Below are 15,319 nucleotides of genomic sequence, written 5' to 3'. Positions count from 1 at the left end.
TTGCAAGTAATAAACTTCCATCACACAATGCCTCTTCATTTAGGTCCCCCTATCCAGGAGGTCCTGATGTAGGTTCAGTATTTAACATAGGCATCATTTAGCATGAAGGGATCCTTCTTTAGCTTTGATTATTAATTGCAGTTTTTTTAGTCACCCTTTCTCAACTTCTGTGGCATTGTAGGTCACCTGCAGCTCCATCTCCATCACCCTGCAGCTCATCTCATCTGTCTTGTTTCTCTAGAGTTTATCCCACAGTTCTACCTGCTTTTCCCTTAAAAGATACCTATTGTTAAATATATATACTTTAAGGACTGGCCCAACTGGTCAGGAGTGGGATGCCACCATACCAATAAGACATGTGTAGGCATATGATGATATATGGTGTTTCAGAGTGACATTTCCATAGCACCAGTGGAAATACGTAAGTTGCACAGCAAAATTCCTCACATCATGGTCAGTAACACAAAGCTAAAAGCCAAGAAGCTGATGCCAGGTTGTGTTTTTGAAGTATCATACTGGTGATAACTGTGTGGGAATGGTATAAAGGGACAATATACTTGTGCTCTGGCCTTTCTGTAGAACATTGCACATGACTGATTACAAACCACATAATTTCAGTATTTGCTACACTTCTTCACTAAGTTGTCACTTCTATACATTATGGCTAAACAGGCAGTAGATGCTTTGGATCCTTGGGATAGATGGCAAAACCTGCAAAGTTTAAAGAAATCTGCCTGGTTTATAGACAGGCTAGAAAAGCAGATTACTGAGAGCTTTATCCAGCTGAGTTTTGAAAACCTGCAGGGCTGGGGACTGCACAGCCTCACTGGGCAACCTGTCCCCTGACTGTCCTCATGGGGAGAAAGTTTGTCCTTATATCCAGTCTGAACCTTCCCCTTCAGTTTATACCCACTCTCTCTTACCCATAGCACTGTATTAAATGGATTACTGTGTTCTCTGACTTAGGAAAACACGGGGGCATGTCCTAAAGTCCTGTTGATTTCTGCATCCACGGGCCAGGCGCCTGCCCCTGAGAGAAGGCAGGACCCTGGCCACCCCTGGGTGCTCAGTGTTTCCTACTGCTTTTGTAGGCAGCTCCCACCATGCCTGTGTCCAGCGGCTCGGCAGCCTTCCCACTGGGCACTCCTGGGAACCTCACTGTTTACCACAGGAATGATGTTTTAAAGGCAAAAGTCCTAAAGTCAGACACTGCAACAAACACCTATGTTTTTGAGGCTATGTCCTTTTTCCAGTCAGGTGTCTTTGGTACAGTAACAAGGGGTTTTAGCAATAGAGAAGTACAGATTCAATGGCAAGATAGAAACACATCACTCAGCATTTTTTTCCTTGTAAAAACTTCAGTGACATTCAGATGTTCCTCAAGGACAAGCACACTTGTACATACACGCACATGCAAAAAACCCTACAGAAAGAAACAAAAAAAACCAAAACCAAAAATCCTCCATTCCACCCCCAAACAACAACAAAAAGCTGAAATAACTTTCTTTGGCTTCTACTTAGCAACAGAGACATAATACTTTGTACAAAAACATCTGTACTAGGCACATACATGTTTTAAAATCTGTGAGCCCTGGAGCTTGTGCAGCCTGCTTCCCTACAGCTTGTATCTGGTGATTGACTCACCACAAAAAATCATGAGCTCAAGGTTAAGTTGTTTCCATGTACAGTTAGAACATGGGAATCAGGACATTTCTCACTATCATCCATGTCAAAGCTCTGGTCTCCCAGTGTGATGTGCTCCAGACTTCTTCGGTCTTTCCTTCCCTGCCTCAATCTGGTCTTTGGTTTTGCACACACACACACATACTCGAATATACTGGCTTTATTTAATTTTTCAAAACTTCTCTCTGGCAATATATCCGAAATTAGCTTGTGGGCTGAAAGGGTGTAGAAAACCAGGATGAACACTCAGCATGAGCACATAAGCTTTGTATCTGCAGTAATCCTGGCTAAGAGCAAAAGCACTTGACTGACAGCACAGTTCTATTCCAGACAAAACAAAGGTGGAAAAAATAGAAGTATCACACATAGTAGGCATTAGAAATGCTAAAAAATAACAATATAGTGGTCCAGGAAGTTTGCTACTACTAATTCATCATCCTTTTTCATCCCTGACAACCAGCTTCTTGCTCCCCGTAGCTTCAACTATATTGCACATTCAGCTGTGTTTCTCTTTGCTCTCCATGTTTGGTTTGGTGCAGGCAGCTGGGGGGCTGGATGTGTCAGAGAAGTACCCAGTATAAGGGCAAGATTTGGAAAGTGAGGGGGTGCCAGAAGGCACACAGGTGTGTCTGGCATTGGTGTCCCCGCAGTGTGAAATAGTGATGGATCAGGCAACCAGTGGCAGGAGGAGGGCTGGAAGGATTGCTATGTGTCCTGTTGGTACAGGTATGGTTTACACAGTGGTTTGGGCTGTAGGTACTTATATGTAAGGGCCCTTTCTGAGAAAAGGCTTCGTTCCTTGTCTGGGTGCCAGGCTGCAGAGTGATTGTGCCTTAAAGTGTAGTGAGGAAGCAACTCACACTAAATCTGGCTCTCTGAGCTCACCTGCAGATCAGGCCTGTGCACACCTGTCTGCAATGAGGGGCTGCCCAAAGCCTCCCAGCGAGGGGCAAGCCCACCACCTCCCCCAGCTTAAGTACCGGGGAAGAAGAGGCCTCCTCAGGTGAGCATGGAGGGAGTAAACAGCTTGGTGGAGTGTGAGCTGGCTGCAAAGGTGCTTTGCTACACCTGGGTGTATTCCAGGGCAGAACCTGGGTGGGTAAGTGGTTGTATATAACCAGCATTTATGTGGGCAGTAAAGGATCTCACTTGCGGTCTGTGCCTTCATATGCCACACTTACAGAGGTATTGCAAACCATATTGCACAGTAGCAATTGCATTGATGTTTTGGGTAGTCACAGGGCGTGTGCATGGTGGAAAGGGTGGCACATTACTATTTCCCTGGAATGTGGGCATTTATTGTTCGTTTGGAGTTCTGCATGTATTTTAGGGTGGTGCATTGAGAGAGAGGACAGGTGTAGCAGTTGAACATGATGTAACAGGTGATGAAATACTTCAACTGAAAGTGCAGCCTCTGTTGAATGAAGGACTAAAAATCTCTTCATCACATATTTCATATTTAGGACAGGAACATTGGTGTGATGGATATGTGTGGATGAAGATTCTTGAGGGCAGACCAAGCACACTGACACAGCACAAGGTTCAGTTCAGTTTGATATTCCAGGTCCTTTGGTGATGACGAATTTGCAACTCAAAGGCAGCATCCTTGCCTTCCACATGAGTGACAAAAGTTCTTGGCACTGAGCAACAGCTCCTTTGCCATTTGTAAAAACTGTTTTCCTGCATTAGTCATCTTCTGCAAGTAGGCACCAGCTTTCCACCCCGTCAGTGTGTGCCAGTGGTGCCTCAGCGTACTTCCAAACCAGCAGCCAAGGCAGTGGCTGCTAGTGAACAAACTCATTCCCCTCTGCAATATCCCTCCTGCTCATTAAACACTCCTGGAAACAGGCTGTGACAGTGTGGCTTTCCTGGTGCCCTTCCTACCCTGTTCCTCATCTCAGCTATGATCTGCCTCATCAGGAAGGCCAGACAGTACAGACTTTGTACCCACTCATGCCCCTGCTAACCCCTGCTGAGACTAACTAGTAAGTAAGCGAATTAATCTAATCTGTGGCATCACTTTTTAAATAATGTGACGTTAATCTGCCAGCATAAATTGCTTTTTAAAGGGAAATTTCTAATTATTTTCACTGTGTTCTGCAGACTTCCCAGGTTCAGGCTTTGTTTGAAGTCAAAAGGGGCTTGTACCAGCATTTTCCAAGTTTCATTCTGAGCTCTCCATAAGTTTGACAAGCCAATTTGGCCATGTCCTTAACACAAACGTTTGAAAATGTTATTTTATACAGGGTGCAGGACTGCAACGCTTTTCCCTGAAGCTGTTGTGGAAGTAAACTCCCCGCATGAGGAGCAGCAGCACAGTTTGGCTCTCTACAGGGCAACTAATACATGCCAATGACACAGACTCCAAGCATCTAGTCTAAAAATTTAAATAAACCCAAGGTAGGAGAAAGAGTGAATATCTCTGCAGGGGTACTTACTGCACAGATTTCATTTCTCCTCCGTTTTTTTCTTACTTCAGCCTTCTGACTGCCTCTTGCTGAACTTGGGGTAGAAACCCCCTACCGTGCTTGCCACGTTTGCCTTCCGTTTTCAACAGCCCATAGTTTCCAGTTTTCACCGGGGGAGCCGGCTGAGGCCCGCAGTTCCCATTTTCCTGTGCTGAGGGGTGCAGGGGGGTCATGTTCGGCTCAGCGTTGCTGCCGGTCACCCCGCGTGTCCCTCCAGCTGCGCGCCCAACCCAGCCGCTGGCGCCGGCTGCCACCTGGTGGAACCAGCCCCTGCGCTGGCTGCCCGTGGGCTCTGCCACCACATCGCCCCATCGGCTCTCCTCCGGTAACTGCTTACAGCTGTCTCCATAAGAAATATTTTTGCAAAGCTCCTCTCAGACCGCCCCCCCCCCGCCCAAGTTTTGCACTTGCCGCATTGTAACTGCCAGCCAGTTGTAATTTATCGGTGCTGCGAGAGCATCTGCAGGTCTAGAAGCCGAACAGGATGCTCTCGTGCAAGGTACTGGGAGAATGTGGGACACAAATATCATATGCAGTTATTTCCTAGCATTATTTGTTCCTTATTTTGGAAAATAAAAATTTAGCAATACGATGTAGGCAACAGCCAACTTATGAAATCCAGTTACTGGAAATTGTTTTATTCTTTCGTGGGATTTAATAATGTTGCTCCTGCTGAGTCCAGTATGGATGAGCGTAGTCATTTGCATCCTTCACTGAAAGAAGGGAAGAAGCTTAGTTTGTTTAGGGTTTTTATGGGCAGGCTCTGACTGGCCAGAGCATTTCTCTGACCTTCTTGCAGGATTTCCCTCACCAGTGTTAAAGCCATTTCACACCCGTGCGTGCTGCTGGACCACTGGTTTGATCTAGGTCCTAAGCAAGAGCTAATTTTAGATTAACAGCTGAGGGGGTACCTCTATGCTTTAAGGTTTTGCTGTGGCCAGCAGAAATCTTATACTTTTTTACACTTCTCTGTGGTGTTTGCATACCCCAAAATAAAACATCCGTTTCCTCAGACCTCATAGTGTTCATCCAGTTCTGCATGAACTGTTTCCCTCTGAGCACAGCTCAGTGGCAGGGGTTAGTGCTGACCCCCCGGTGTGAGCTCTCAGCACAGTGTTAGCACATCCAGCTGGGGCACGTCAGTGGGAGCTTCCAGGCACGCTTATAGGGATCAGAGAGAAAATCAGTTATTCCCACTCCTCATTGGTTTTGTGTATGGGAAGGAAGGAGTTACTTCACAAGTTACTTCTAAGTGGCATCCATGTTTCTTCCCAAATTTATATGGTGTAGTGAGAGGAACGTGGTAAGTAGATCAGAGGAGCAGTCACAGAGCTGAGCCGTCTGCATTGCTGAGGACCTGTAAAATCCTGCAGGCATCGCCCACACTGAACTCCCAGTAACCCCAAGAGAAGTCCTATGAGTGGAATGAGTGCAGAATCCACACTGGAGACCCACAATAGCGATAACAGGAGGAGGAGCTGTGCCCATGCTTCACTCGAGTAGATTTTTAAAGTCATGTCTGTAGATCTGTCTGCAGTGCTGTCACTAATGTGCCTGTCTCCTCCTTTTATGCAAGCTACTGGATGGAAAGAGGTTAAAGTTATTTAAAGAAAACTTAATCAGATTTGTGCATACCCTATTGTAGAATATTTTGAAAGACAACAAGGTTTTCCTTGCACATGCTCCCATTTCCATGTTCACAGTAAGAGGAATACATGTTTCATTATTTAAAATCATGTTTTAAAAACTTCAGGGAACTGGATCTGCTCCAGACATCTGTCTGTTTGACCAAGACCATTCTATTTTATCTTATTTTGCCTGTTATGCCCCTTCTCTGTAGCATTAAAGAGACTTCCCGTGCCTCAGTGTCCCCACCTGCAGAGCAAGGGGAGAAATATTGCTTACCCAACAGAGGGGATAAGCGATAATTACTGTAGAGTGCTGCACAATTTCACTCTTTAACATTAAGAAACTTCTACTAGAGCCCACATTTTAGAGGAAAAAGTATTGTAATTAATAGTCTGTTCTCAGCTAATTACATTTTACTTAGAGGAACTTAATATTTTCACCCAACAATGATATATAGAGGTTGAAACAAGCCCTTATAAAAAGGTATGTGAAACCAAAGAACAATGTGAAGTTTGTTAAATAAGTAGAAAAACATATTCTGCAGTTTGTAAAGAATCTGCCGTTGCTAGTTCTTCTCTTTCCTCCCTCTTTAAGGATAGTTATTCCATAGTTTTTATCGTCTTTTTGAGAGAGCTTGTAGAGTTAATTAAGGCACCTTTGCTGCATAGTGTGGTGTAGCCCTTGGAACAGGTAAACTTGATAGCTTGATTGTGAAGCCTGACCTTAAATCCTCTGAAGTGGATAGGAATATTTCAGTTGAGTTTACTGGCATTTGGCTCAACCCTGATGGAGCTGTTGAGCTTCTTGCTTTTTATAATGATCTGAATTAAATATTCTGTAAATCACTGGAACAGTGGTTAAGTCACATACTGGCTTATTGCTTGCGAATACATTTTGTACCTCTTTAAAAAAGAAAGAGCCAGCATTTTATTAAGCAAAGCCATTATTTGAGCATCACTCACTTCCAGGCAGTGGCAGGCTGAAAGCAGCTCAGCCTTGGAAGGCAGTTCAGGCAGGACTCAGCTGTGCTGGTGGGAGGAAATCCACTTCAGCAGCTTAGCACCATATCATTTCCCCGGGGGATTTGCCATTTGCTCGCCCATGTTGGTCACTCCATAGCATTTTTTATATGAAAAGTTCCTTTCCTGTGTAGGCAAAGCAATTCTTACCACATGCTTCTCTCTTCCAGAATCAGCTGTGATGTGGGTGGACACCTTAGAAACCATGTATAGCGATAATAATGAGTAGTCCCCTGATGGGAGGATTTGATATTAAGGGTTACAGTAACGACTGCTGAGACTGAAAAAAAAAAATCCCGGGTAATTAATAGCTAGATGCAGATGTTAGCAGTTTAGCAGAGAAAAGCCCAGCAACCACCTCCTTATGTTACAGAAAAGGTCAATAGCTTATGGCTCATCAGGGGGAAAAAAACAGAAAGACAAAAGGTTTGAAGCAAACTCTCCCATAGTGTTTGTCTGAGGCAGTACCCCCTGAAATGGAGGCAGGGCACCTATTAAATTCTGTTCTTGAATAAAATATGCTTTGCTGGTGAGAAACTTCTCTGGATTTGGAAATGGCTGCGTGTGTCAGTGCGAATGAACCTCCTCTGGTCCTCAGGCTGCAGTCAGCCCCAAACCGTAGACACTGCTGCAGGGTACACACACATCCCCACACTGACCACCACCAAAACTTTGCACGTTGGCATGGGTTTTCCTACTTATTCATTCTCAACAGGGTTGAGTTAGTACATAGAGTTTTGACAGAAAAGGGAAATAAAGGTGGAGGAAAGAGAATGTGTAAAATGATGGTGCATAGCGCTGAATAGGCAATTAACCACAGCCTGTACAGTTGCTGTTCCCATGCATTGCTTTCCTAGAAATAAAATTGTTCTGTATGTGGGGATTTCATACTATGTAGGGATGTTCATAGTGGGGATGGGGATATTTTTGTTTGTATTTTTTTCCTAATATTCAAGATTCAGTGGGGTTTTCCACCAAAACAGGAATAAGAAACATGCATCTCCCAGGGGGCTGGTTTTGCCCCATCACTACATTGCTACATCCTGCAGCCTGGACCTTGATTATTTGCTGCTGTGGTTGGGTGATAAGCTCTTTCAGCCTACTTCAACTACTGCATTGTTGTTTGATTACACAGCAAAAAGAGTGTGTACTGCATGTTACAAAACACAGATTCATTTTTTTGTGAGCACTGAAAAAAAAAAAAAAAAAAAGCTAGTTTTGAGGGCCTGAACCTGCAAGATTATGGGCATTTCCTTGCTGTTGTGGGGTTTAATGGGGCCTGGGCTGAGGTTATATAGTGAGGGCTGTAAAGGAACCTGTGCCCAGTTGCTGAGGGCTATATAGTGACGGGTGCCCCACCTCTGAGGTATGTGTAGCTGTCTGTGCCATAACACTTGTGTGCCTCAGCAATGTCCTGGGGTTCCCTTTCGTCCTTGCTACCTGCTTCTGTGACCACTTCATAGGTAGACACTAACCAAATGTAATAGGCTGAAAATGTCTTGTAACCCAAAAATAGGCATCCTGCCTCCCTGGAGAGCTCAGAACATACAGGGAAGAAGGGAATGGGAAACATAAGGAAATGCAAAAAAGGACCTTTGGGTGGAGAAGGGATGCTACAGCCAGGGCTTTCGTTGGTGCAGTAACCACTGAGAAAGTCTCTATGGCAAAAGTGAGATAACTCCAGGCTGATAGCCCAGGCCGTGTTACACCAGCCCTAACGTCTCTTCATCCCTTACCCTAACCCTCTGTTTATTGAATGCTCCACTGCAAATTTAAGAACAGGAATAGAAAAGGTTGTTTTCCCATGTCATGCATGAGAAGGAGGTAGAGGAGTGAAAGGACCATCCAGATGCAGAGTTGTGATGGCAAAAGTTACGCCCCATTTCAAATGCAAGCATTTCCTCTTGTGTGTATACTTGAGGTTTATACATCTCTGTTATGGGGCAGAGACGTAGGACTAGAGCGGTACTTTAGTCCTTTAGATAAGGAGAGTATTTTAGAATCCACTTTTAAACTGTATCTGTAATCAGGCTAATTGTGTTGTTCCTTAAAAGTGATCATATCACTGTTGATAAGAAATGGAAATAATGGCTCTGTTAAGTGTATGCCTTGTTGATTTTAACTAATGAGGACACGGTCTATGTGGGGACAGGCTGTTTAGAAGAGTACTATGTTTCGATATTTGTGAGAACCTATGCACAAACCTCCAGGAACTCATCCTGTTGACATGAGAAAAAACAGGATTTGCTCAAAGACTCTTAGTTTTCAAAGATACAGAGAATACTGAGTCATTCTGATTTTGTCTAAAACCCAGTAGCACAAACCTTTAGATCAGTTTAGAGCACAAGCCCAAGAATCAATCTCTTGCCCCAATTAAAAGTGTGACCTAGCATCCAGTGAAGTCAGACTGTAACTAGGTACTTCTGCTGGCTCTGGTAGCAGGAGATCACAGCTGTATCTCATTTTAGGTACTAATAATCCCATATTGCTCTCTGCAGGCATCACATCATGGTGCTATATTGTTATTAGGGCTTAGAAGTCAGACAAGGTCAGCTGGATGGAAATGTTAAGGTTTCATCACAAACATCCTTTCCTGGAGACTGGCAGAGTTGCTCTGAAGAACCATGTACATTCATCCCAGAATCATCATTGTTGAGCTATTACTAGTGCATTTTTAAACATCTTGGTGCTTACTGAGTTGCTTTTTTCAACCTGTATTTTTTTGCCTGTATTTTGGATAACTGATCCTTGGCTAGCTGTAATCCTGACTAGCCTTCTTGATAGCATTCAAATATTTAGTTTCTCGTTTTTCCCTTCCTCTGTTGTGGATAAGTAGACTTGAAGTCCTGATAAATGCATTACCTTAGCTCATGCCTTGAGTAGCTCTGAGATCAGAGTTGGCTGAGAAACCTCGACAGAGTAAGGAGAAAATTACATGAGTAAGAGAAAATTACTTTTAAGTTGTTGTGTTTATCACCTGAGTGCTATCACCTCTCATTGTCTGTTTAGGAGACAAAATATGACTCCAGGAACAAAAGTTCTTTTAAAAAAATGCAGTAAAAATTCATTCTGTCATCCACGATTTAGAGGGGTCACATGAGAAACGTGATAATGTCATCACTTAAAAAGTAATGCTGCCGGTATCTAAGGACCATTTCCAGTGTTTGCTTACTCAGGGAAACCTAGAGATTTTGATCAATGGCTTGCAGTCCTCCAGCCTGCATTACCAGGACTCCTAGCCATGTCCTAGTCTCCAATGCGTTTTTAAATAAGTTTTTGCAGACCTTCACCAGAAAGGCAAGCCTGTGCCATCATTTTACATGATACCCAATGGACGTCGGTGGCTTCTTTTCTGACAAGTGATTGATTTTAAAGTGGTATTAGTATTGTGCAAGATTTTGCAGCCCCACTGCCAGCTCTTACATTGATGGATGCTTTACAGACACAGACTATAATCAAAACCACCTCTGAGCTCATGTTGTTGGCTTGAATCTGACTGGATTGCCAAATTAGGGTCAAATGTTTTAGATTCCCTCGCTTTTTGCCTTTTATGCTCTAAATCCATAGAATTCATTCATCTTGGACAAAATGGTTGGTGAGTTCAGTTGTTTTCAAGGGCAGCTGAATGATCTGATGTGTATCTGTGGTTGAAATTAATAAGTTCAAATTACTTCCATTACCTCCTTCTACTTTTGTTCACTGAAAAGTGCTGTCAGGAAAATATGTGTATGCGTGTGCATTAAAAATTTTATAGCGGACAAGCTTAGATGAATGGAAAAGCCTTCCCCATCCATTTAAGCACTTCCAGTAGGATTCTTTTAGTTGCATCTTCCAACAGTCTGATTTCTTGACTATCTGTTCTGGCAAGTCTTTGATCCCCATTGGTATTATATTTTATTCTATCTCACTGGGAGTCTCTGCAGAGCTGTGTCTCTCCTGGGAAGGAATTTTCTTAATGGCACCTGTCTCCTTTTCTCCTTGGTGAATACTTAAGTAAACAAGTCATTTAATCATTTAAGAATGCATTTTTGCTTCTCAAGAAATGGCATTCCTGCTTCTTGGAAATCTTTCTCTCTTTCTCCAATTCCTTATCTATGATTCTTTGTACATTTCTGAACACGTGTTTTACATGCTTTTATTTCATTTTTCAAATTTTCTTCAGTGTGCTTTTTTTTTCAACATGCATCAAAAACTTTTAGATATTATTTCCAGTTCTTTATAACCCTTCCAGTTTCTTCTCTACTTGGTAGTTTGTATCTCTTTCTTTATTTTCTTTTTTCTAAGGAAGAAGAAATTGTCTAAGCTGCTGTCTGATTTTATGCTATTAGATGTAGACATGAAGACACCGAGTTCTGGTGCTGAGGCAGATAATTTAGACAGATAGATACTTTTTATAGTTAACCATGAAAAATGCTTAAAGTACTGTGAGCTGATGTGCTTAGGGCTGTTGTCTTTCAAAATATTCAGTGCTGGCTTGATGCAAATAACAAAAAGGGATATTTCTGCCTTCCCCACACTTTTTTTTTTTATAACTGTCTTTATTTCTCCAGCTTCTTTGCATATACTACGGAAATCTTAATATACTTTTTTATATTTTCCAAAATTATGGCATAGTTAAGCAAGGAGGTTTGAAGTTTTCCTTAAAAACTGACTCCAGCTTATATGCATAGTTTGGGTTATTTGTTTGGAGAATGGGCATGTCAGCAGCCCTTGGTGCAAACTACTGTATGTTTGCTCACATTGGCAGCACGTGCAAATAATTTCCATACAAAACCTGTTGTTCTGTATTTGAAATTAAAATTAAAAGTTATTAAAACAGACCCTAAAAGAAAAGCATATATCATACCACAGACTTCAACTGCTTGTTCAGCTTCAGAATTTTTCAGTCTGGCATTGCAAAATATTTTTCTTGAAGTAAAAGGAAGCTGTCCCTCAATTACAGTGGAAAATTTCTATTGTTTTTTTAAGTTGCTTTTGAAGAACTTAATATAGAACAGTTTGTCATGTTTGTGCTCAGGGGGAGACTCAGTGCCGTGAAGTCCCTGAGGGAAATTGGTCTTCTTAGAACAGCAGAAAATGTCAGAAGAGGGAACACAGATGTAAAATTTTCAGGAAAAATAAAAAAAAAGAAACAGTTTCTTTTAAAATAGTTCCTCATTAATCATAGTGTCTTTTTAAGGTCAAAACCAGGCAACCTGATATGATTGATAAGATTTTTTTATTGTTCCGATCTAAATTACAAGCAAAAATGATTTGGCAGACAGCATGCTAATTGTAGTCAGAAATTTTCCTTATTCAGAAATTTTAAGGGAAGACATTTTGGCAGAAAGCTTCATTTAAATGAGCAAATGTAACAGTTTACTACTTCAGTAATTTTTTTTGAACATTGTGCTGAAATCATGCCTGTGTCTGAAGCAATTTGTCAGCCTCTGGTCCAGACAACGTCGTCTTAACACAGGAGAGTTTATACAGCACCTGCTCCATCTTCTGTCTGGCATAAAACAACATTATTATTCCCTTCTTTCCTGGGCTTTAAAAATCAATCATTTTAAGAGAGGAAAGAAATAACACAACCCTTTAACAAGGTCCTGCCGTTTCTTTGGCTGGAAATGAAGATTAAGGTTCTTTTCTGTAAGGAAATAGTGAAGATGGTGAGAGGATGTGGTGAATCTGGTTCTTCATGCAAACCAGTAACAGGAGATGCCCAGGCTGCCTTCCGAACAGCCCGTTTGCAAGCCAGCATCCAGCACAAATGAGCTCACAAGGGGAAGGCTCAGATCCAAACAAGCCCTAATTATGAGGGTCTGTGAGGAGCACTGGCTCTTTGGAGAGGCTGAGATGACCCATGATATTGATTGATTCAATAAAAAAAAATGCAGGGGAATTCTAAGCAGGCTGTTTTGAAGGAGAAGGAAGGGTGTAGCTGTTGAGGACTATAGCTTATCAGCAATAACATACCTCCCAGAAGGAGCTGACTGGCGTGAGATCCCGTTTATGCAGCACTTGGAAACTGGACGAGTGCTCCCGCGGAATAGGTGTGCATTTGCTCTGAGTCCCTTAAGGGATTTTTACCAAGGAGAGTTAAAAGGTCCAGAATAGTATGAGATAAGGAAATGTGTGTGATAGCTGCTCTCCAAACGGTTTTTCAGTTTGTGGATCACTGGGAGCCTTCAGGGGGAGAGCAGTAGAGGGTTATGGCCATCCTGCCTAGAGCAGCTGTGTAGAAAACTCCTCCTCCTCTCTCTATAGGTGATATAATGGGTTTGTAAAGGGGTTGCTTGGATCTGCCAGGGAGGGAGTCCACACATACTCCGCCACAGACCATGCACCCAATGTAGCCCGAGTAAGTGTGTAGGAATCTGGTCTTTCATGGTAAGGTTCACAAGTAGGTGAACTCTCTTTTCATGCCACTGTCAGGCTTGCTGACAGCCTGGTCTCCCCTGGCTACTGCTAACAGATCCCATCTCCAGATCATTCCTGCAGTTTCTCTGAAGCCTGCTGGATCAAGCCTGGCAAGGAGGGATGTCTTCTCAGTCCCCTTGTGCATCAGGCTGAAGTTTCCTGCAGGTGAGGGAGTGAATGCTGCTACTCTAAGGAAGAGGATTCTCTTCAGAAGAGATGAGGAACAAGCCAAAATCTACCAGGAGGAGAATGTCCATCTCTCAGGAGTGTTTAGAGGGGAGAAAGTAGGATCTTAGACTGCTTTCTTAGCCTGTGGTAGAAAATAGCTCCCAGCACAAGGATGGCTGCCTGGCTACGCCTGCCTCCATTGGGCTGCATCACAACCTGGACGTGCATTCTGTTATGTGATGAATATCGGGGCAGTTTATGATAACTAGGTTTGTAAATCAGGCACCTCCAGACAATGTGCAATTCCATCAGTCAGCCTTTCTACCCGCATTATTTATCAAAAGGTTTCAAGGCAAACAAACAAGATTTTGCTACAAAAGAAGTTTTCCAGCCATTCTGAACAACTTAAGAAGGAATTCAGGAGATGCAATTCTGTTTTTCGTCAGCCCTACCAGAGAAAGGAAGATGACTTTGCTTTTTTGTCTGCAGCAGAGCTCTTTGCTGGTAGATCGAATGCAGTGCTATTCCTTCTGCCTTATTAGCTACCAAAGCTGGTTTATGCAGCATTTCTCATCGTGTTAGAGTTTTCCTCTTCTAAAAGATGATACAGTGAGCAGAACTGACAGGACTTGTCTGGGCTCTGCTCTGAATTATTGGCTGTAATTGGTATGTCTGTCCCTTAGCTCCGCCTGTGTTATCTGAAGCATTACAGGTTTAAATTCTTCTAATTTGTATAATCTGTTTATTTAAGGATTCTATTTCCCCCTCTGCTTGTAATGTCTTGCTCCTTTTCTCACCACACCATGGGTAAAATAACCCAAGAACTAGATAGTTCATTTGACAGTGAAGTACTTTTTTTTTTTTTTTCCCTCTTCCCTTCCCATAAGAGGTTTTGATTTAATTCACTATTTTTCTCTCTTCCTTCTGCACTCAGAGGTTACTCTCTGTTAAGATAATAAAGACAGCCAACCAAAGAGATTGAGTCTTAACGGGAACAGCTGACTTGAAACTTAAGTAGCTGATTTATACAATCTTGGAAAGATCCAGAAGAAGTTGTATGTCTATTCTTACTGGAATAGGAATTCTGTGGCTGCTATTAGTAGGAGTTCAGTAAGTTCAGTATAAGAGTTATGTGTTCTCTTATCCATGCCTTACAAAAATGACTTTAGGCTACTCACAAAGAAATCTTCTGGTTAAAAACCATGAGGAGAAAAGATTTAATTTTACTCCACCAGCAGCAGTTGCCTATAGAGCCAAAAGCTATCTGGGCACCCTGCAGTATGCTCAGACTTGAAGGGTCAGCGGCTCAACAAACCGCTCTTGCCCTCCACGTTCCTACTGGATCGCATCTGCATCAAACCTCTCATTTTGAGCACTTTAATTTTAATCGGCTCCACAAACCTCTTCCCAGGGGCCTTGCAGACATTACAGATTATGGTTTGTAACCACTGATAGAAACACCTTCTAGCTGGAGAGCAGAAGTTGCTGTTCCAACGGCAAGAGTTATGGAAGGGGAAGACTGTAGGCATCAGTGTCCTCATCTGGGATCTGTCCTGATTCTAGCTGGCCCTTTGGACAGGAAAAGCTAGGGGGTTTCACATTGGAAAGACTGCACAAAATTGATTTCTAAACATTCCTCTTGCTGCTATCTTTGAACTTGCTACAAGAGCTCCAGCGCAGCAAGAACGTGCAGCCAAGGGAATTCTTGCCTGAAAGGGCAGAGCCGGAGTGTAACTGTGGAACAGCCCCAGGTCACAAAACAAGCAATAAAGAGAATTCAGTTAGTGTCTGATTATCCCATTCAATTCTGTTCATTTTGAAAATATGGTCTGGAAAACATTTCCTTTAGTGAAGGAATGAACTCTGTAGAAGAAGAGAAGAGAAGGCCTTTTGCTTGAAGGCTGGGCAGGCTTTGGCTCTGTCTTCAAGTGATGTTGGCCCCAAATTGCC

General features: G+C 42.8%; 1 protein-coding gene across 4 annotated transcripts in view; it reads left to right on the top strand.

Annotated features, from left to right (window-relative positions):
- The window catches only part of DPP6 (dipeptidyl peptidase like 6), a 572,305-nt gene that overhangs the window by 445,766 nt on the left and 111,220 nt on the right, over positions 1–15,319 (top strand). The window lies entirely within an intron of this gene.

Source organism: Falco biarmicus, chromosome 4, assembly GCF_023638135.1.
Source record: "Falco biarmicus isolate bFalBia1 chromosome 4, bFalBia1.pri, whole genome shotgun sequence".
Lineage (NCBI taxonomy): Eukaryota > Metazoa > Chordata > Aves > Falconiformes > Falconidae > Falco > Falco biarmicus.
Note: the sequence above shows the minus strand (reverse complement) of the source record. Positions and strands in the feature narration are given on the sequence as shown.